This window comes from Triticum dicoccoides, chromosome 4A, assembly GCF_002162155.2.
Source record: "Triticum dicoccoides isolate Atlit2015 ecotype Zavitan chromosome 4A, WEW_v2.0, whole genome shotgun sequence".
NCBI classification, from domain to species: Eukaryota; Viridiplantae; Streptophyta; class Magnoliopsida; order Poales; family Poaceae; genus Triticum; species Triticum dicoccoides.
The window spans coordinates 348,728,961-348,753,202 of NC_041386.1; positions in this window are offsets into that span (position 1 = coordinate 348,728,961).

Consider the following 24,242-nt stretch of genomic DNA (forward strand, 5'->3'; position numbering starts at 1 on the left):
GAGGGCTCCACCCACGAAGGGTCCACGAAGAAGCAACCACCCACAAAGGGTCCACGAAGAAGCAACCTTGTCTATCCCACCATGGCCATCGCCCACGAAGGACTTGCCTCACTAGCGGTAGATCTTCACGAAGTAGGCGATCTCCTTGCCCTTACAAACTCCTTGGTTCACTCCACAATCTTGTCGGAGGCTCCCAAGTGACACCTAGCCAATCTAGGAGACACCACTCTCCAAGAAGTAACAAATGGTGTGTAGGTAATGAACTCCTTGCTCTTGTGCTTCAAATGATAGTCTCCCCAACACTCAACTCTCTCTCATAGGATTTGGATTTGGTGGAAAGAAGATTTGAGTGGAAAGCAACTTGGGAAGGTTAGAGATCAAGATTCATATGGTAGGAATGGAATGTCTTGATCTCAACACATGAGTAGGTGGTTCTCTCTCAGAACAAATGAGTTGGAATGATGTGTGTGTTCTGATGGCTCTCTCACTGAATGAGAAAGAGGTGGAGGGGTATATATAGCCTCCACACAAAATCCAACCGTTACATAGTTTTCCAATCTCGGTGGGACCGAATAAATAAAGTCGGTCTAACCGAAATAGTAAACCTAGTGACCGTTAGGAATTTCGGTGGGACTGACATGCAACTCGGTAGGACCGATTCGGTTAGGGTTTGGGCATAACGTAATCTCGGTGAGACCGATTACACAAACTCGGTGAGTCCGAATTTGGTAATTAGCTAACCAGAGAGTTGGTCAGGCAAACTCGGTGGGACCGATTTGCTCTTTTGGTGAGACCGAGTGGAACTCGGTGAGACCGAAAAGTTACAAAGGGGAAACACTGAGTTTACATTGCAATCTCGGTGGGACCGATTCGCTCTTTCGATGGGACCAAAAAGTTACGAAAGGGAAACAGAGAGTTTGCAATCCCATCTCGGTGGGACCGAGAACCTTATCAGTAGAACCGAATTGCTAGGGTTTGGCAGTGGCTAATGACAAGTGAAACTCGGTGGCGCCGGATAGGAAGAATCGGTAGGACCGAGTTTGGCTTAGAGTTTAGGTCATATGTGGATATGGGAAAGTAGTTGAGGGTTTTTGGAGCATATCACTAAGCACATAAAGCAAGAGGCTCATTAAGCAATACCTCATCCCTCCTTAATAGTATTGGCTTTTCCTATGGACTCAATGTGATCTTGGATCACTAAAATATAAAATGAAGAGTCTTGAGCTTTTGAGCTTGAGCCAATCCATTGTCCTTAGCATTTTGAGGGTTCCACTTTCACATCCATGCCATGCCAATCCTTGAGCTTTTCCTGAAATAATCATCTTGGAATAGTATTAGCTCAATGAGCTATATGTTGTTATGAATTACTAAAACCACCTAGGGATAGTTGCACTTTCAGCGCAGCACGTGCGCGTCGTTCCCAGCCCCTGCTCACGAGGAGCTCGCGGGGGGGGGGGGGCAGCAGGGATGAACACCGAACCAGGGCCAGGAACCAAATCGCAAGAAATCGCACGAACGAGAAAAGACACCCCCCGTGCTTACCAACGAAAACTCAGCTTCAACTTAAATCCGAAACCAGAAAACAGGGCTACAAAAAGAGAGATTCAAAGCAAATGGCCGCGTCCGGCACCTAGTCTAGTCTTCTTGTCTTCTCACTAGTGCGGAGCTAAGTGCTGCCACTAGTCGTGGGAGGGAGCCCCCGAGGCCCGAGGGCGGCACTCCTGAGACTCCGGGGCATGTACATCCCCACTCATTATTACGTGAGAGTGTCATGAGAGGAGATCTTCACGGGCGCGAGCCTTACTTCATATCGCCAGACGAGGGCCCCGCCTTGCGCCACCCTCGACCACCACTGGGGCGACCTATAACCAGGACGACACCAGGGGGCAAAGGGGACGCCAGCGGCACCATCGGCGACCATGGGTCCTCTACCGAGGGAAGGCTCGCCGGCACCTCCCCGGCAGAGGGCCTACCTCTCGGGGATGTCTTGCTCCGTGCGATGCAGGGAGGGGCCTTGCTCCCGGCTCCTCCCCGGCAGCCCCCAGTGCGCTCCCCCTAGTGGAAAGGGGGCCGCCGAGCTAGGGCCGCCGTCCGCCACCGTGACCTGATCCTCCTATGACCCATGGTTAGCGTAAGCTTGCTCCTGAGAGATTAGTGGTACCCTATAGCTGTTGTTGCTGGCATGGTTGGTGAGGCTTCTAAGAGGCTCCTAGAAGGCCCCAGTTTCTAGTGCCTCCTTCTCCTATCTCGGCTCGAGGAACGATCCGGGGTCATCTTCTAGCGCGTACTCCTGGTCCATCATGCGGGGTAAGTAGGCCTCCGAGGCCACCGCCTCGAAGACCTCGTCGTAGTGCCACACGCTCCATGTCGCCCGGCCCAGCACACCACCCAGAGGTTGGTAGGGCGGCATCCCGCTGGGGCAGTAGGCCGCGACGCTCGTACCTGCGCTCTTTGGAGGTGGCGGCGGTGTGATTGGGCGTTCGGTGACGTTGGCCACGCTAGTGTTGATGGAGCCCAGAGGCGAGCCCAGGGGCAAGCAGGTGCGGCGAAGCCTGCCATGCGATCCGGCCGTGGCCTGAGGTGTAAGCAGAGAGAAGAAGGGAGGCACTCCCGAGGCCGCGGCATCCAGTAGCCCGATGACATGCTCCAGCAGCGCATCCCGGCCGCTCTCCATCAGCTGGCATCGCAGCAGCTCGCGAGCCACTGTGAGCGCGGCCCTCATGTTTTCTTGTTCCCATCAGGTGTGCGGCGCCGTGGCCGCGGTGTGGCTTGAAGCCCTTGCAGCTGCCCGTACTTGGCGTGGAGTAAGGGTGGATGGTGCTTGACCACGCCACCTGCGCCTTGCAGCACTTGGCAGTGCGTGTGCTGCCTGCGCCATGACACGGCCCGATATAGGGGAGCCGCACACCTCCTATGCTTCACCGATGAGGTAATGGAGCACCAGTTCCCAGAAGGGTTCAAACTCATGAACATCGAATCATACGACGGCACAACCAATCCCACGGTATGGATTGAAGACTTTCTTCTCCACATTCACCTGGCTCGCGGTGACGATCTACACGCCATCAAATTCCTTCCCCTCGAACTTAAGGGACCAGCCTAGCACTGGCTAAACAGTCTACCAGAAAATTCTATTGGTAGTTGGGAGGACATGGAGGATGCAATCAGAGACAACTTCCAAGGTACCTATGTTCGGCCCCCAGATGCCGATGACCTTAGCCACATAATCCAGCAACCCGGGGAATCGTCCCGACAACTTTGGACAAGGTTCCTAATAAAAAAGAACCAGATTGTGGATTGTCCGGATGTAGAAGCCCTTGCGGCCTTCAAACATAGCGTCCGAGATGAGTGGCTCGCCCGACACCTCGGCCAAGAAAAGCAAGTCCATGGCAGCCCTCACCGCACTGATGACTCATTTTTGCACGGAGAAGACAGCTGGCTTGCTCGTAGAAGCAATAGCACCAGTGACCCTGGTACCTCCGAAACCAGGGAGGGCAATGGCAAGCCAAGACGCGACAAGCATAAGCGTCGAAACAACAATGAAGGAACGCAAGACATGGTGGTTAACGCCGGATTCGACGGCTCCAAACCCGATCAACGGAAAAAGCGATTCAAGGCAAACAAAGATGGCCCATCCAGTCTAGATAGAATACTTGATCGGCCTTGCCAAATTCATGGCACCCCCAATAAACCCGCCAATCATACCAACAGAAATTGTTGGGTCTTCAAACAAGCCGGCAAGCTTAATGCCGAACACAAGGGAAAAGGGTCGCCAAGTGACAACGATGACCAAGAGTCTCGTCAGCCGAACATAGGGGGACAAAAGCAATTTCCCCCTGGGGTAAAAATGGTGAACATGATATATGTCACACATGTCCCTTGGAGGGAGCGCGAATGCGCACTATGGGACGTCTACGCCATAGAGCCGGACGGCCCCAAATTTAACCCATGGACGGCTTGTCTGATCACCTTCGATCGAAAGGACCACCCAACCACGTCACGAAGGTTCGGCAGCTCTAGTCCTCGATCCAATCATCAGCGGATTCCACCTTACGCGAGTCCTCATGGACGGCGGCAACAGTCTTAACCTAATTTATCAAGACACAGTCTGCAAAATGGGCATTGATCCGTCAAGAATCAGGCCCACTGGAAATACCTTCAAAGGAGTAATACCTGACAAAGAGGCCTGTTGTACGGGCTCAATCACGTTGGAAGTAGTGTTCGACTCTCCGGACAACTTCTAAAGCGAAGACTTGATCTTCAACATCGTCCCCTTCCGCATCGGCTATCACGCTCTGCTCAGACGAACTGCTTTTGCCCGCTTCAATGCGATCCCGCATTATGCCTATTTGAAGCTCAAGATGTCCGGTCCACGTAGCGCCATTACAATCAATGGAAACACGGAGCGCTCACTCTGTACTGAGGAGCATACAGCGGCCATTGTGGCCGAAGTACAAAGCGGCCCTATGAAGCCGCACAGCTACTTGGCTATTCGGCCACCGGACTTCTCCACGCAGGACCAGTCAGTTCTACATACCGGTAGTCCGGCAACTTCAGGGACCGATTAGCATCCTAGCCTTCGTCGACCGCCACGTACATCAGCCAAATTCGTACCGTGCGTGCACAATTATGCACTCAAAATACCTTGGGCATCGGGGGAGGCAATATACAGACAGGCCTATACAAAGGTTCGAGCTTACATGGCCTTGCCCTTTCTTTAATCATCTTTTCCTTTTTTACCACAGGTGAATCAAAATCTACTCATTCTTCAGATCCGTGAGGACTCTTTCTGAGCCCGATTCCGTATACATGGCCTAAGACCATTCCTTTAAAGGAATCTTTCTTATTTCGGCAAAAGCGGCGCAGACGTACGACAGGAAGGTGCAAAGCATTTTTGCAGACCACGACTTCGCTCAAGAACCTGTATAGAGCTTTTTCCTTAGCCCTAGACCCCCGGCATGTAAAATGGCCTTGGTGATTATGGTGCCTTCTGTAAGATTACGTTCTAATGTATCAATCAGATTTCAATGAACGAAAATTCTTATTCAGTATCGTTTTTCCCGTTAGGTGGTCCCACGTACACACCTCGGCATAAAATTGCCAGGGGATCTATAAGGCAACATATGTGTTGCCAAACAAAAGTCCAAACAGCCTTACAACACAATTCGGTGTCCCGAGCTCGGCATTATATGCATCGGCTCCGAATCATGTCTTTGGTCAATGGTTGGGTTGCCCGGCTCTTGTGCTTGCTACCTTACATTTTGTCTGATCGGCTAGGGTAGTAAAGGGAGAACTACTGTGATTGTGTTTCTAGTTTTTCTGGTTAAGCACCTCAGCAGAGAAAGCCGAAAATTGACTGTCATGATGCGGCGAGAGCTGGTCGGCCACTCGGCAATTCATTACAATCCTTAGAGATTTTTCTATATTACACGAAGGACCGTTTCCCGGTCACATATGTAATGCATCCGCATCAGGGTAGCCACGTACATACTAGGGGCTACCTAATAGACCCATTGTCAAACTTCTATAGCTAAGTGAGAGCAATAAAACCGAATAGTCTGGTTGCCTGGTTCGCCGCACTAACACCTTCTTCAAGGACCAAGACGTTGGGTTAAGTGTGGTTATGTGCAATTCCGAACACCCCGGTAGCATCTACATGGGGGCTAATGCCGATGACTGGGAACTCTCAGATACAATAAAACGGTCGCACAGGAGGATAAATTTTTTTCATCAAGGAATGAATATATTACAAAGCACTTCGTTTAGAACACAAATCCCCGGACAGTTCGGACTCCTTTATTCGAAGACTACGTCCTTAGAGCATTGACCCTCTATAAGGCGAGCACCTTTTAGCACGTCCTCAAAATAGCGCTCCGGTGTGCGGTGGGCCTTGCTTTACGGAGGACCCTTGACCGCCACCTTTTCGGCATTCATTTTCACCCAGTGCATCTTGACACGGGCGAAAGCCATACGCGCTCCTTCCATGCAGGCCCACCTCCTGATAGCATCAATCCGGGGCAGCGCATCGATGAGAGACCACACGAGGCCGAAGTAGCTGCCCGGAACAACTTCAGCAGGCCACAACCGGACTATGACGTCCTTCATGGCCGCGCTATACATCTTATGCAGCTCCTCCCATTGTGCCATCTGGTCATTTAGCAGTAGGGGACGCTCCTGCTCCGCAAACTGCGACTAGAAGAGCTTCTCTGACTCGTACCCCTCCTGGGCCTGGAAGAATTATCCGGCGTCCGTAGCACTCATCGGCAGATCCGCATATGCGTCTGGAGAACTCCATAGTTGATTAAGCAAGGAATACTTATGGTCCCCAAATTTAGCCTGTAAAAGAAAAGGCTTTCCAGCCACTATCTGACCGATTGACGAATTTCCTCATGCGCTGCGCGGGATTCGGACCGTGCCTCCGAAGCATCTTCAAGGGCCTTGGCAAGTTCTTTCACCTTCGCTTTGTCTTCCGTTACCAGGGACTCGCACTTGGTGGCAGTCTCCTTGAGCTTTTTCTCCATCTCAGTCACCCGTTCCTCAAAACGGCGCCTAGCGGCCTGTTCGGCCGTTAAGTCCACAGCCGCCTTGCCAGCAGCCGTCTGGCTCATCCTTGCCTGCTCCTTGGCTTGAGCAAGCTCGCCCCTAAGGGTCTCCACCGTGGCAGCACCATCTGTACAACCATGCACAGTAAAGCTCTGCAACTTCCACAAAAGCACAGAAATAAACAGGCATACAACAAGATGTATCTTATACCTTGCGCTTGGTCGAGCCGCGTGTTAACAAGGACTAGATCCTCATCGGCTCGCTCTAGTTTCTGTTTGAGTTCGGAAATCTCCACTGACTGGGCAGTCGCCGCTAACAAAGAGGCCTGTTTTGAAATTCTAATAAAATAGCATGTTACTACCTGACAAATGATTATTGATCCTTTGCGACAAGCATGTTGATCCTTTGCTCGCTTTTCTTTCAGAAAACCGAACAGAGTCTCATGGACTACTATCTATATATGGTCATATTTCTCATAAAAATATCAAAAACATTACATTGCGTACCTCGAAGCGTGCTAGCAGGCTGGAGAAGGCTTCGTTCAGTCCGCTCTTGGCGGTCTAAATCTTCTCAGACACCTCAACCATCAGGATGCAGTGCTCGTCTAGGACGGAAGCACTTTGAAGAGCGTACATTGTGCTATTCGGCACCTCCGGATTAGCAGAGGTCGCCGCTCCCTTTTCTCCTGCATGGGGTTGTTTGCTAGAATTCGAGGCCGTATCGGTCCCCGGAGCAGTCTGCGGCTGGGGGATGGATTGACCGGGGCCCTCGTCGCCGGTCTCCATAAGGACCGTCCTCCCCGGCCCTCTGGCAGCCGAGGTATTACCCTCTGGCACCATTAAATCACCCCCGTGTCTCTTCAAGGCCTGGGGAGGGACTATGAGATGACACCTCGGCATCATCCGCCTTAGGCGGCGGGGAGGCTAATGGAGGCGACCCGCTCTCCATCAGCTCCAGTGGCAGATCCCTTGAAGACGAAGATAGTGGAGGAAGATCGCGGGCTGGACTAAAAGATAGAACTTAGTGTTATCATGATATTTTATTGATTGAATAAGTGCGAAAAATCCCGGACCACTTACGAGTCGGCTTGGGGTTTAGTCCGACGCCGGTGCTTCAGGGCAACCTCAGGGTCTGACCCCGAGTCATCGGGGAGGGTAATTTTGTCCCTCTTGGACGCTTCGGCTCCCTGGTCTTCAGAGGCCACTCTCTTTTTACCCTTGCGGGTACGATCTTATTCCTCCTCCTCCTCCTCCTCCTCCTCCTCCTCCTCGTCATCACCCTCATGAGAGGACTGTGCATCAGCATCTCCGGACATTGCATCCGAAGTGCTCTCCTCCCTTTTCTTCTTCTTGCCCTTCTTTGTCGGCGCATGGTATGGCGCCGGGACCAGCATCCTCATTGGAAGAGGATTGGCTAGGTCTTTGGGGAGCGGAGTCGTACACCGGATATACTCTGCCTTCTTAATCCAGACCTGTAAGGGGATGGACTACTTAGCACCTCTCCCTCGGGTTGTTGAAGCCTATTGATGTTCGGAGTTTTTAGAATTTACCTCGGAGGACAAATGGTTGCAGTCGAGGCCGGTGTCGTCTGAGGACCGCGGCCACGATTTCTTTATGCTTCTTAAAAAGCAGGTTCCAGATCCCCTTATGTGTTGTGCCGTAGAACCTTGTAGGGTCCACGGCCCTTCCGGATTGAGCTCCCACATCTTGAGGGGCCGCCTCTGGCAGGGAAGTGCTCGGCGGATCAGCATCACTTGGATTACATCAGCAAGGGTAAAGTCCTTCTCTATCATGCTCTTGACGCGTTTCTGCAGCAGCAGCACCTCAGGGACCGACCCCCAGTCCAGACCCTTGTCGGTCCAGGATGTAAGCCTCTACGAGTGTTTGGATCTAAAGGCTGGCGCGGCTGCCCACTTGGAGCCACGGGGTTTTGTAATATAGAACCATTCCTATTGCCATATTTTGACAGTGTCCACAAAGACTACCTTTGGCCAATTGACTTTGGGGAGCTTGCTCACCATGGCGCCACCACAGTCCGTGTGTTGCCCAATACCACCATCCGTTTTGCATTAAAAATCTTGAGCCATAAGCCAAAGTGTGGAGGGACACGGAGGAAGGCTTCACACATGATGATAAACGCCGCGATGTGAAGGAACGAATTTGGGGCCGGATCATGAAAATCCAGCCCTTAGTAGAACATGAGACCCCTTATAAAGGGATGAAGGCAGAATCCGAGTCCACTGAGGAAGTGGGGGATAAACACCACCCTCTCACCGGGTCCCGGAGTGGGGATGACCTGCGCCAGATCGAGAAGCATGTGCTTTATTTTCATGGTCAAATACCGCACTTCCCGCAACTCCTTGATGTTCTCCTCCGTGATGGAGGAGGGCACCCAGTTGCCTTGAGAACTGGCCATGGTTGGAGGAGTTGTCGGGAAGGGAAGAGCTTGGAGTTTGGGCACTGGAGCTCGCAGACGGAGAGGCAAAGAGAATGAGGCATGTGGTGGAACAGATGGGTTCTATCCACTTATATGGACTGCGAATATCAAGCATCCCCTCCCTCGAGCCTTAAAACTCGCCTGTTGCCAAGGGGTCACGCAATCCGCACTGTTAGGTTACCAGAACTCATATTGATGAGAATCCCGTAATAAGGGGGCGCGATCTCTGCTTTGACAAGACGTGTCACCGGAGGTTGCGTATCGAAGCGCGAAACGGGAGGCCGAAAAACAGTTCAAAGTTATAAAGTGACTGGACATAATGTCTTGTCCGTGGAATCATCAGAAGACGGAATTTATCTGTATTTTACCTTTATGTTTGAGGATGGTGACTATTGTACAGAGCTGGATATAGTACTGATGGTCAACTGCTTTGAAGTGTTCGGAGGAGGAACCTGCCTTGGAATGCCGAAGATAATCTGCGCGCTGGACACATCGTCATTGAAGAATGGTTCAGGTGCTACTGAGGGAGTCCAGGATTATGGGATCCTCGGGCGTCTGGGCTATGTGACGTGGGCCGGACAGATGGGCCGTGAAGATACAAGACGAAAAAATTTCCCTGTGTCCGGATGGGACTCTCCTTGGCGTGGAAGGCAAGCTTAGCGTGCATATATGAAGATTCCTTACTCTGTAAAACCAACTCTGTACAAACCCTAGTCCCCTCCGGTGTCTATATAAACTAGAGGGTTTTAGTCCATAGAGATAATCATAATCATATAGGCTAGACATCTAGGGTTTAGCCATTATGATCTTATGGTAGATCAACTCTTGTAACCCCTATATTCATCAAAGTCAATCAAGAAGGACTTAGGGTATTACCTCCATCACGAGGGCCCGAACCTGGGTAAACATTGTGTCCCTGTCTCCTGTTACTATCGATCCTTATACGCATAGTTCGGGACCCCCTACCCGAGAATTGCCTGTTTTGACACCGACACAGGGCCTCTGTCATTTCATTTCTGAGAATCTGAGTCTTTATTGTCAATTCATAAGATCACTTGGGGGCTTCCTACTCATTGAGCATAGCTATGACTACCCTCTTGATCCGGCTTGTACGCCTTGATTGAAAATTACTTGGGGGCTTCCTTCTCATTGAGCATAGTTATGACTACCCTACTGATCCGACTTATATGGCTTGATTGCAAAATTATTTGGGGGCTTCCTGTTTAATGAATAGAGCTTTGTTTACCCTTTTAATTGTCTTGGACGCCAAGTGTATTCACCAAAAATCCAGGTTATCCTGCCTTTGTATGCCTGCCACTTCGACCAGGTAATCCTGGAATGACTCGCTATACTCTTGACAGTCAATCATACAAAGACCCTGAACTTGTCAAGGTTAAAACGACGATTGGTCATGTGAGGCCCGGCTTACAGGTTTGAATTAAGGATTAACTCAGTGGCTGTGTGGCCCTTGAATAGCACTTGATATTGAGGCTTGGCAGCCTATGAAGGCCTTATTTTATCTGATTTTCTTTTTTCTTTGAATATTTTTTGGGTTCATCTTTTGTGCCATATTGGTATATGGTTTAAAAATGATTCAGGCCATGTAGCCCTGATCTTTATAACTCCTATTTGACTATATCCAGAGTTTTGCTAACTCGGCCTGGCTTTGGACGATAAGTTGCCAGTATGTTTTGATTATGTGATACGTCTCCAACGTATCTATAATTTTTGATTGCTCCATGCTATATTATCTACTGTTTTGGACTATATTGGGCTTTATTTTCCACTTTTATATTATTTTTGGGACTAACCTATTAAGCGGAGGCCCAGCCCAGAATTGTCGTTTTTGCCTATTTCAGTGTTTCAGAGAAACAGAATATCAAACGGAGTCCAAACGGAATAAAACCTTTGGGAACGTGATTTTCTCACCGAACGTGATCCAGGAGACTTGGACCCTACTCCAAGGAGTCAAAGAGGAGGTCACGAGGGTGGGGGGCACCCCCCCTACGGCACGCCCCCCTGCCTCGTGGGCCCCTTGGTGATCCACCAACGTACTTCTTCCTCCTATATATACATACGTACCCCCAACGATCAGAGAGGAGCCAAAAACCTAATTCCACCGCCGCAACTTTCTGTATCCACAAGATCCCATCTTGGGGCCTGTTCCGGAGATCCGCCGGAGAGGGCCGTCATCACGGAGGGCTTCTACATCATCATAGCCTCTCCGATGAAGTGTGAGTAGTTTACCTCAGACCTTCGGGTCCATAGTTAGTAGCTAGATGGCTTCTTCTCTCCCTTTGAATCTCAATACAACATTCTCCCGCTCTCTTGTGGAGATCTATTCGATGTAATCTTCTTTTTGCAGTGTGTTTGTTGACACCGATGAATTGTGGGTTTATGATCAAGTCTATCTATGAATAATATTTGAATCTTCTTTGAATTCTTTTATGTATGATTGGTTATCTTTGCAAGTCTCTTCGAATTATCCGTTTGGTTTGGCCAACTAGATTGGTAGTTCTTGCCATGGGAGAAGTGCTTAGCTTTGGGTTCGATCTTGCGGTGTCCTTTCCCAGTGACAGAAAGGGCAGCAAGGCATGTATTGCATCATTGCCATTGAGGATAACAAGATGGGGTTTATTTCATATTGCATGAATTTATCTCTCTACATCATGTCATCTTGCTTAAGGTGTTACTCTGTTTTTAACTTAATACTCTAGATGCATGCTGGATAGCGGTCGATGAGTGGAGTAATAGTAGTAGATGCAGAATTGTTTCGGTCTGCTTGTCACGGACGTGATGCCTATATACATGATCATGCCTAGATATTCTCATAACTATGCTCAATTCTGTCAATTGCTCAACAATAATTTGTTCACCCACCGTAGAATACTTATGCTCTTGAGAGAAGCCACTAGTGAAACCTATGGCCCCCAGGTCTATTCTCATCATATCAATCTCCATCACTTTAATCTTGCTTTGCTTTTTTACTTTGCTTTTACTTTACACTTTGCATCTTTATACCAAAAATACCAAAAATATTATATCTATCAGATCTCACTCTCATAAGTGACCGTGAAGGGATTGACAACCCCTAATCGCGTTGGTTGCGAGTAGCTATCATTTTGTGCAGGTACGAGGGACTTGAGCGTGGCCTCCTACTGGATTGATACCTTGGTTCTCAAAAACTAAGGGAAATACTTACGCTACTCTGCTGCATCATCCCTTCCTCTTCGGGGAAAACCAACGCAAGCTCAAGACGTAGCAAGAAGGATTTCTGGCGCCGTTGCCAGGGAGTCTACGCAAAAAGTCAACATACCAAGTACCCATCACAATCCCTATCTCTCGCATTACATTATTTGCCATTTGCCTCTCGTTTTCCTCTCCCCCCACTTCACCCTTGCCGTTTTATTCACCCTCTCTCTCTATCCTCCCTCTCTATTTGCCTCTTTTGCCCACTTGCTTTTTGTTTGCTCGTGTGTTAGACTGCTTGCTTGTCGTCATGGCTAGTCTCATGTCTTCTTCGTTGTCTCCCGAGAGTGAAGTTTTAAATTTTAAACAAAGGGAGAGAAAAAATCTAAAAGATGCTTGGTATAGAATTTGCAATGCTCAGAATAGATCTACCAGGAAGCAATCTACCTTAGTTCTTCTCCGTGATTTTTATGTAGGTGTTAATCCTTGGTATAGATATATCCTCGATACCATTACCGGATGCAACTTCTTGGGTAGCCATACTTTTGATTCTTATAATGCTATGTTAGATTTATTTGGCTCACCACCTCTTTTGGTTAATGGAACCATGTTAACTTTGGAGCATGTTATGCAAAGACTTGAAATTATTGAAAATAAAGTTGCTACTATTGAATTAATTGAAAATCTAGATAAAAAGATCCACAATCAAATTACTCAATATGGATCTAAGGTAGGAATGACTTTGAAAAATATTAAGGAAAAGGAACCCATAGTTAATGAGAAAATAAACTAAGATTCTACTAGAATTGATAAGCTTGAGGGTATAATTACAAACTTGGGAACTGCTTTTTCTTCCGTAAAGAATACTCCAAGTCCTCCTACTAAAATTTCCAAGCTTATGTATGTTCCTAAAAATAAGGGTGAATCATCTAGTAAGGAAACTGCGGATCTTAAATCTATAAGTGTTCATCCGAATCTTTCTGCTATCATTAAGGAACCAATTGCTACAAATGAATTTTTTGATCTTGTGCCTAAAATTTTGATAATCACTAGAAAGAAAGAAATTCCTAAGGGAAATAGATGCCTCATCGAAAAATTTCCTACCAAGGATGGCAATACCTAGATCTATCCTCGCTTTTATGCCTAGCTAGGGGCGTTAAATGATAGCGCTTGTTGGGAGGCAACCCAATTTTATTTTTATTACTTGATTTTTTCTCCTGTTTAGTAATAAATAAATTATTTAGCCTCTGTTTTGGTTGTGTTTTTTTGTTTAATTAGTGTTTGTGCCAAGTAGAACCGTTGGGAAGACTTGGGGAAAGTCTTGTTGAACTTGCGGTAAAAAACAGAAACTTTAGCGCTCACGAGAACTGCTGTCATTTTTATTTGAAAAGTTCTATTTAGTTAATTACTTTTTCAGATGATTAATAGATAAATTCCTCACGTCGAGAAGTTTATTTTAGAATTTTTGGGGTTCCAGATCTTGCGCTAGCTACAGATTACTACAGACTGTTCTGTTTTTGATAGATTCTGTTTTTCGTGTGTTGTTTGCTTATTTTAATGAATCTATTGCTAGTAAAGTAGTCTATAATCCATAGAGAAGTTAGAATACAGTAGGTTTAACACCAATATAAATAAATAATTAGTTCATTACAGTACCTTGAAGTGGTCTTTTGTTTTCTTTCGCTAACGGAGCTCACGAGTTTTCTACTTTAAGTTTTGTGTTGTGAAGTTTTCATGTTTTGGGTGAATTCTTTTGATGGATTATGGAACAAGGAGTGGCAAGAGCCTAAGCTTGGGTATTCCCATGGCACCCCCAAGATAATCCAAGGACACCAAAAATTCAAAGCTTGGGGATGCCCCAGAAGGCATCCCCTCTTTCGTCCACTTCCATTGGTAATTTACTTGGAGCTATATTTTTATTCACCAACATGATATGTGTTTTGCTTGGAGCGTCTTGTATTATTTGTGTCTTAGTGTCTTATTATGCCACAATCATCCTTGCTGTACACACCATTTGAGAGAGCCATACTAGAATTAAAATTTGATAGAATACTCTATGTGCTTCACTTTTATCTTTTGAGCTATGTAGTTTTGCTCTATGTGCTTCACTTATATCTTTTGAGCGTTATAATTTTGCTCTATGTGCTTCACTTAGATCTTTTAGAGCATGATGGTGGATTTTCTTTAAAGAAACTATTGATCTCTCATGCTTCACTTAAATCATTTTGAGATTCTTTTAATAGCATGGTAATCTGCTTAATAATAATATGCTTGGTATTCAAGATTTGTGAAACTTTCTTTTGAGTGTGTGGAATACTAAGAAAAGTTGGATGCTTCATAATTGTTTTGAGATATGGAGGTGATAATATTAAAGTCATGCTAGTTGAGTAGTTGTGAATTTAAAAAATACTTGTGTTAAAGTTTATGATTCTCGTAGCATGCACGTATGGTGAACCGTTATGTGATGAAGTCGGAGCATGATTTATTTATTGATTGTCTTCCTTATGAGTGGCGGTCGGGGACGAGCGATGGTCTTTTCCTACCAATCTATCCCCCTAGGAGCATGCGTGTAATACTTTGCTTTGATAACTTCTAGATTTTTGCAATAAGTATATGAGTTCTTTATGACTAATGTTGAGTCCATGGATTATACGCACTCTAACCCTTCCGCCTTTGCTAGCCTCTCTAATACCGCGCACTTTTCGCCGGTATCATACACCTACCATATACCTTCCTCAAAACAGCCACCATACCTACCTATTATGGCATTTCCATAGCCATTCCGAGATATATTGCCATGCAACTTTCCACCGTTCCGTTTATTATGACACACTCCATCATTGTCATATTGCATATCCTGGTACACCACCGGAGGCATTCATATAGTGTCATATTTTGTTCTAAGTATTGACTTGTAATTGTTGAGTTGTAAGAAAAATAAAAAGTGTGATGATCATCATTATTAGAGCATTGTCCCAGTGAGGAAAGAATGATGGAGGCTATGATTCGCCCACAAGTCGGGATGAGACTCCGGACGAAAAATAAAAATTATATAAAAAAAGAGGCCAAAGAAGCCCAAATAAAAAGAGGCCATATAAAAAAAGAGAGAAAAGGCCCAAATAAAAAAATGAGAGAAAAGGAGAGAAGGGACAATGTTACTATCCTTTTACCACACTTGTGCTTCAAAGTAGCACCATGATCTTCATAGTAGATAGTCTCTCATGTTATCACTTTCATATACTAGTGGGAATCTTTCATTATAGAACTTGGCTTGTATATTCCAATGATGGGCTTCCTCAAATTGCCCTAGGTCTTCATGAGCAAGCAAGTTGGATGCACACCCACTTAGTTTCTTTTTGAGCTTTCATATACTTATAGCTCTAGTGCATCCGTTGCATGGCAATCCCTACTCACTCACATTGATATTATTGATGGGCATCTCCATAGCCCGTTGATACGCCTAGTTGATGTGAGACTATCTTCTCCTTTTTGTCTTCTCCACAACCACCACTCTATTCCACCTATAGTGCTACATCCATGGCTCACGCTCATGTATTGCGTGAAGATTGATTTTTTTTAAAAAAGTTAGAGTATGAAACAATTGCTTGGCTTGTCATCGGGGTTGTGCATGATTTAAATGTTTTGTGTGGTGAAGATAGAGCATAGCCAGACTATATGATTTTGTAGGGATAACTTTCTTTGGTCAATTTATTTTGAGAAGACATAATTGCTTTGTCAGTATGCTTGAAGTATTATTATTTTTATGTCAATATAAACTTTTGTCTTGAATCTTTCGAGTCTGAATATTCATGTCACAATTAAGAAGATTTGCATTGAAATTATGCCAAGTAGCACTCTGTATCAAAAATTCTCTTTTTATCATTTACCTACTCAAGGACGAGCACGAATTAAGCATGGGGATGCCTGATACGTCTCCAACGTATCTATAATTTTTTGATTGTTCCATGCTATATTATCTACTGTTTTGGACTATACTGGGCTTTATTTTCCACTCTTATATTATTTTTGGGACTAACCTATTAACCGGAGGCCCAACCCAGAATTGCTGTTTTTTTCTATTTCAGTGTTTCGGAGAAACAGAATATCAAACGGAGTCCAAACGGAATAAAACCTTCGGGAACGTGATTTTCTCACAGAACGTGATCCAGGAGAGTTGGACCCTACTCCAAGGAGTCAAAGAGGAGGTCACGAGGGTGGGGGGCGCCCCCCTAGGGCGCGCCCCCTGCCTCGTGGGCCCCTCGGTGCTCCATCGACGTACTTCTTCCTCGTATATATACATACGTACCCCCAAACGATCAGAGAGGAGCCAAAAACCTAATTCCACCGCCGCAACTTTCTGTATCCACGAGATCCCATCTTGGGGCCTGTTCCGGAGCTCCGCGGGAGAGGGCCGTCATCACGGAGGGCTTCTACATCATCATAGCCTCTCCGATGAAGTGTGAGTAGTTTACCTCAGACCTTCGGGTCCATAGTTAGTAGCTAGATGGCTTCTTCTCTCTCTTTGAATCTCAATACAATGTTCTCCCCCTCTCTTGTGGAGATCTATTCGACGTAATCTTCTTTTTGCGGTGTGTTTGTTGAGATCGATGAATTGTGGGTTTATGATCAAGTCTATCTATGAATAATATTTGAATCTTCTCTGAATTCTTTTATGTATGATTGGTTATCTTTGCAAGTCTCTTCGAATTATCCGTTTGATTTGGCCAACTAGATTGGCAGTTCTTACCTTGGGAGAAGTGCTTAGCTTTGGGTTCGATCTTGCGGTGTCCTTTCCTAGTGTTAGAAGGGGCAGCAAGGCACGCATTGCATCGTTGCCATCGAGGATAACAAGATGGGGTTTATTTCATATTGCATGAATTTATCTCTCTACATCATGTCATCTTGCTTAAGGTGTTACTCTGTTTTTAACTTAATACTCTAGATGCATGCTGGATAACGGTCGATGAGTGGAGTAATACTAGTAGATGCAGAATCATTTCGGTCTACTTGTCACGGACGTGATGCCTATATACATGATCATGCCTAGATATTCTCATAACTATGCTCAATTCTGTAAATTGCTCAACAGTAATTTGTTCACCCACCGTAGAATACTTATGCTCTTGAGAGAAGCCACTAGTGAAACCTATGGCCCCCGAGTCTATTCTCATCATATCAATCTCCATCACTTTAATCTTGCTTTGCTTTTTTACTTTGCTTTTACTTTACACTTTGCATCTTTATACCAAAAATACCAAAAATATTATATCTATCAGATCTCACTCTCGTAAGTGACCGTGAAGGGATTGACAACCCCTAATTATGTTGGTTGCGAGTAGCTATCATTTTTGTGCAGGTACGAGGGACTTGAGCGTGGCCTCCTACTGGATTGATACCTTGGTTCTCGAAAACTGAGGGAAATACTTACACTACTCTGCTGCATAATCCCTTCCTCTTCGGGGAAAACCAACGCAAGCTCAAGACATAGCATTATGCACTTTAGGCATTATGTTCTAAGCCTTGGGACTGTTACTTATTTGTTCTATGAATATGCGAGGTTTTGATTACCCGCCCTGGTTATGGACTATACAGTCACCAGCAATTTTATATGGGACATTATGACCCGCCCTGGGGTAAACCACCAGGGTACATGTTATCTGCTTGTGTGCAAGGAATATGATAAATATGGTCTGCATGATTGATGATATTATAAGCATAAGTGGTAGATCTTCAACATCAGATCGGTGGCTCCAAACTGTTATGCAAATAAACTGGACGATGGCATGGCAGATCATGGTTTTTCATCTAGCCTATTACATGCTCCCCAAGCGCAAAAGAATAAGTGTTTTTGATGCACATAGCATCCCATGCTGTGGATGATCAGCCGACACTTGGATTAGCTGTCTTGGCCTTGGCTTGTTTAAGATTTCGGGTTATCTTGCACCGGCTCTTCTTCTTCTTGTTCACCCATTGGCTGAAAGTCAGATGTGGCCTAGTTGATCCCAGTCAAAGCTCGGAATATAGCTTCATCATCTATAAGGCTTGATGGATCAATATCAGGGGCAAAGGTATGCTTATGCGGTGGTGGGATAAGGTCCACAGACTCATGAACTGGCGCCTTCACCTTTGCATTATCAGCATCATAAGCTGGATGATACTTGGAGATATCAGTTTCTTCAGCCAATTTTCTTACCAAAGGACACATCTCCCTTACTATAATGGTGAAGTCTTCGGCGCTGAAGGGAGACCCATCTTCTTTTAAGCTAGGACAACCGGTGGCTAGCTCTTCCGGGTCAAGTTCTGCTTGCCATGCTTTTGCCCGACTCAGTGCGATGATGGCACCAGCACTGGTGGCTGATCGCTTCAAATCTTCAACCCTTTGTGGAAGTACGGACAACTTTTCCAACACTTCCTTCATGAGGGAAGGTTGTTATTTCTTATGGGAGGCAACAGAGATAGCCCGTTGAGCACTAGCACTACTAGGAAAAGGCCTACTAATGGAGCACTACCGGTGCACCATTAGCATCACGCCACTAGAATTTTTTTCTAATGGCGCACCTGTGGTGCGCCATTAGAATCTGGTATTCTAATGGCGCACCGCTGGTGCGCCATTAGTATGGCCCATGGTGCGCCATTAGTATAGGCCACTGGTGCGCCATTAGTATAGGCCACTGGTGCGCCACCGTCTAACCCCCACCGTGCGCCATTGCTATTTTTTTGAATTTTGAATTTGGATCTGGATCGTGATTTTTTTGCCCTTTTTTTGCTCGTTTTTTGGCACGATATTATTTCAAATTTTGTGCCTGTTTTTGGATCTTTTATGTTATTTTGCCGTGTTCTTTTGCTAGAGAGGAGTTCGCCGGAGAGGAGGAGGAGGAGGAGGTCACCGGAGAGGCGCTCGCCTACATCTCCGGAGAGGAGGAGGATGTCGCCGGAGAGGAGTTCACTGGAGCATCGGAGAGGAGAGGAGGAAGGAGAAACCATGAGGGGATGGGAGGAGAGGAGGGAGGAGGAGCTCACCGGAGAGGAGGGAGGAGGAGCTCACCGGAGAGGAGGGAGGAGGAGGTCGCCGGAGAGGAGGAGGAGGTCGCCGGAGAGGAGGAGGAGGTCGCCGGAGAGGAGGAGGGTAGTACGGTGGAGGAGAGAAGGGAAGATGGAGTGGAGGAGAGGAGGAGATGGAGTGGAGGAGAGGTGGAGTGGAGGAGAAAGAATGAAGAGGTAAGGAGGAGAGGACCACGCCCAGCCATATATACGGCATAGTAATGGCGCACCGCGGGCAGGTGCGCCATTACTAACTTTTTTTTATTTTTTTGATTTATTTTGAATTTTGAAGGCGGGAAGATACTAATGGCGCACCATGGGTAGGTGCGCCATTACTAACTCTTTTTATTTTTTGATTGATTTTGAATTTTGAAGGCGGGAAGATACTAATGACGCACCATGGGCAGGTGCGCCATTACTAACTTTTTTTTATTTTTTTGATTGATTTTGAATTTTGAAGGCGGGAAGATACTAATGGCGCACCATGGGCAGGTGCGACATTACTAACTTTTTTTTTTATTTTTTTGATTGATTTTGAATTTTGAAGGCGGGAAGATACTAATGGCGCACCTTGGGCAGGTGCGCCAGTAGTAAGTTTGAATTTTTTTTAAATTTTTTGCCTCCCTAGATCTTAAAAGCCCCGTAACTTTTTTTCTGTTAGGTTTTTGAGGATTTTGAAAATGTTTAACGGGGTTCCCCCCGTTAAATTTGGATGTAACTTTTCGAGTAGATGATTTTTCATATAAAAAAAACTTTTTCATCCGAGTTCGTATGCAAAAGTTATGCCCATTTTTAGAAATTCTCGAGAGATTTTGCAAAAAAGTCGAAAATTCATGTTTGTAAATTTTGCTAACAAATAGACCACATATCACATGGGAAACTTATTTTCTTTTATTTTTTTGACATTTCCATCATTTTTTATTTTTTTTAAAACTGAAAAGGCGATCCACAGTGGGGGGTGCATTCGGTGGAAGTGGTGGCCAAGTTACTAATGGCGCACCATGGCATGGTGCGCCATTAGTACTTCAACTAGTAATGGCGCACCACTCCCACGGTGCGCCATTGGTAATTTTGGAAAAAAAATTACTAATGGCGCACCGTGGGTGTGGTGCGCCATTAGTAGTTCAACTAGTAATGGCGCACCACACCCACGATGCGCCATTAGTAGTTTTGAAAAAAAATAATTATTTTACTAATGGCGCACCGTGGATGTGGTGTGCCATTACTAGTTGAACTACTAATGGCGCACCAACACATGGTGCGCCATTAGTATTTAGTAATGGCGCACCACATGTACAGTGCGCCATTAGTGTCAATATCATCTTTAGCCCTTTTCCTAGTAGTGTAGTGTACAACTGCTCAACAAGAGTATATATAGCCTTAAGCCGGATGCACATATCTTGACCTAGCTTGGAGCTTCTGGACCCTGCATTTCCAAATATATTTATAAACCGGCTCCATGGTTGATCAATATTGATGATGAAAGATTGAAATACAATATTACTTACTAAAGATGGCAGCTGTCATGCTATTGATTTGATACTTTAAACCGGACAACTTGTCGATTACCGGCTTAAGGGCAGCTTCGGCATCTTCTCCTCTTTTCAATAGAGCTGCCTTTTCGGTCTCCCAACCGGTTCTATCAGCACTGAAGTCCTTTTTCAGTTTTTCAATATTTTCCAAAGCAGTCTTTAGCTCTGATTTGGCCATTGAAGTCTCAGATTGCTGGGTTTGAATGTTTTGCCTCAGATCATTGACTTGGGATTCCTTCATATTTAGTTCAGCCTGCAACATGAACAAGATAGGAGGCATTATGATCACCTTAAGTGAAGTCCCAAGCACAATACAAGTATTTTACATGGCACTTGGGGGCTAATGCACATTGCTCTTTTTTGAAGACAAATCTTTCATGACCCGACTTAGACATGATGCTTAAGCCGGCTCATGGGGGCTACATATTTGGGTTTTGTTCATAATTATGGTGATAAGTGCCGGCTTAGCCATGCTGGTTAATCCAATCCTTGGGGTTTACAGGTGCAAAGATGAGCACTACTATTTGATCTCCCGACTTAACTTATCAGTTTAAGCCGGTCCTTGGGAGTTATATATGTGAAATTAAGAGCTACATTTTGAAGTCTCGGCTTTAGCTATGCAGCTTAAGCCGGCCCTTGGGGCTACTTGTGTTGATTCTGCGGTTCTAACATGCTATGACATGGATATCAAGGTCAACAAGGATATTTAAAGTCTACAACATATTCCAGTTTGTCATATCCAGTAGACTTGGCGGCTGACAAATATATATATTTGTATGAGACAAGTTTTTTCTTACCTCAAAATGATCTTTCATGAGATTAACCAAGCCGGCTTCAAAGTCACGCCTGGTGTGGAGGCGGTTCAAGTAACCCGCGTGAAGCTCCTAGGCGTTGAATTGAGTATAGCTCTCCAGATCCAGTTTCCACTTGCCTTTGTGAACAATGGAGAATTCCTCTTTGGCGCTATGCTGGCACAAGATGGTGGGGTTACCTGGTGTTGTGTAAGCCGTCCCAATAACCATGACGTATTCGGTTTCGTGAGCTGGCTGGGCGGTGCTAGGCCGCTTAGCATTTTCTAGACCAAAATTCATGAGCTCCACAGTGACAGGGTGCTCCTCTGGTGGCGGATTGTCCATGGCTGCTTCAGATGTTTGAGGCAAAGATTCAGACATTGTCTGTTTTTCCGGATCAACAACCTTTATTAACCTTTAGCTTCTTGCCGGGTTTGGCCATGGCACCGAAAGTAAAACATATGGTGAGATTAGTATGCCAATTCAGTAAGGTGTTAAAACATGTAGACATAAGTGTTCTTACCCTAGAACAGTCTTGAACAGAGGAACCTGAGTCCCAGTGGAATCACCTGATGATGAGTGAGAGGTTCCCTGATAGTTTGAATCAGAAGGGTTAAGAGGTTGTCGAAAAAGACCCGCCTTGGGAAAAGCTAAGTCGGAAATCTATGAAACCTCTAGACGGCGCTTGCGAGGGGCCGGCGTGTTGGGTAAGCCGGAGAAGAGAATCCCACCGCCGATGTTCTAGGTTGTGCAATGAGCTTCATGTTGCTGCTTCTTCAAAAGAAAGTTGGGATCTAGGTAAGCTAAAGGGTGAGAAAACCATACTTTCCGGCTCGCTTGTCGAACTTCCTGTCTTGGCAAATGTTCAGAGCCGGAGGAGAGAATAATTACCTCTTCATCGTCTGCACGGCTGGCTTCCGTATCATCCTCATAGTGATCATTATCAATAAGATCTACAAAAAATGAGCCAAGGGAGTCAAGTTTTACCTCCGACTCATCATTATCATCCAAGTCAAATAACTCAGAGGGGTTGCTTTTCTTCTTGGCAGGCTTTTTAGAAGCCTTGTTCTTTGTCCGTGTCTTCTTTGCCGGTTTGTCCTCAAGTTTCTTATTCCAGAAAGAATAGTCGGCCTGCAGCAATCACATGGATGAGAGAATAATTCAAGGAAAGATGATTAAGTTGGAAACAGTTTAAAATACTTACAGCTGGCGGTTGTTGAGAACACAGAAAGGGCTTAACCCTATTTTGCTGCAATCTACCAAGCTCTCGTTCAGCAGGGTTTTGGTCATGTCATTGATGTCTTCATCAGTTAGCTCTATCTAGTAGTGGCATTGGGGATCTTTGACATCTCCAATGTACTTGCACATTAAGCCGGATCGGCGGCTTAAAGGCAGAATTCTCCATGCAACCCAGCATCGAACTAGGTCGATACAAGTCAAGCCATTAGCCATTAAACCTCTTATTTTTGAAAAGACAGGCATATATTTGGCCCGTTCTTTTGTACTGATCCACTCTGGTAGAGGGTGCCTATTGCTAAGCCAGTTTTCACGATAACCCGGCAGAGGGTTCTCCCCTTCTGGAGAAGTGTCTTGGCAGTAAAACCAAATTTGGTTCCAGTCCTTGGGATGACTGGGCAATTTGGCAGCAGGGAAGGTGGCTTCTTTCCGCCTCTGAATCGAAATGCCACCTATCTCTAGGCTGGGCCCGTCTGTGAACTCAGTCTGCCAGTTTAAATACTAAAATTCTTTGAATAGTTGTACAGTGGGCTCCTGTTGATGGGAAACCTCGCACAACACTTGAAAGTTGTAGATGTTTGAAATGGAATTGGGCCCGATGTCTTGAGGATGGAGCTTGAAAAATTGCAGCACATCGCGAAAGAATTTTGAGCCGAGGGGGGTGAAACCTCGGAGCAGATGATCAGTGAAGATAATTACATCACCTTCCTTGGGCTGAGGAGGGGTTTCTGTGCCTAGGACCCTCCAATGGATGACATCTTTCTTTTGCCTAAGACGCCCGTTTGAACATATTCATTCAGTGTTTCCTCGATGACCCGAGAGACGACCCAGTTGCATGAGGTAACGGTCTTGGCTTTAGACATTTTTAACTACAAAGGAAAGTATTGTCGGGTTAAGGATTGTGATGCTAAGCCGGCTAATGGTCAAAAAGTCAGTGCTACAAAGGTTGACATGATTAAACCGGAAGGCAGTGCTGGGTTATGCAAATTATGAATGCATATTGGCGGCTTAATAAGGGGACTAATGCTATATGGTGGGTTATGGTTTATCATATAAGACGCCCGTATGATCATAGTGTGACAGATCTAAAAGTGAATTTTTGCAAAGTAATGGACAAACAAATTCCATAGATTGATGCTACGATTTTGGATCTATAGCAGTTCAGAAAATAAAATGAATTCTAGACCTATAGTGAAAGTAGTGGAAGAACTCATGTGTTTGGATGGATCTTATACAGAAAACGTATCTACTGCGATTGGGAAAAGAATGCTAAGCTATTACCGTGCGTTTTTGATATCATGTTCAGATTCAGTTACGTGATCTAGAGAAGAACTCCGATGAACTGGGCAAACCCTAATGGAGATCTGCTACGTGGGAGGAGTACTTACGAATGATGTTAAACAGCGGAGGCACGCCGCAATGCTCTAGTCCGTTCAGGTTGATGCAGCGGCCGGAGTTGAGGCAGTTGACGAAG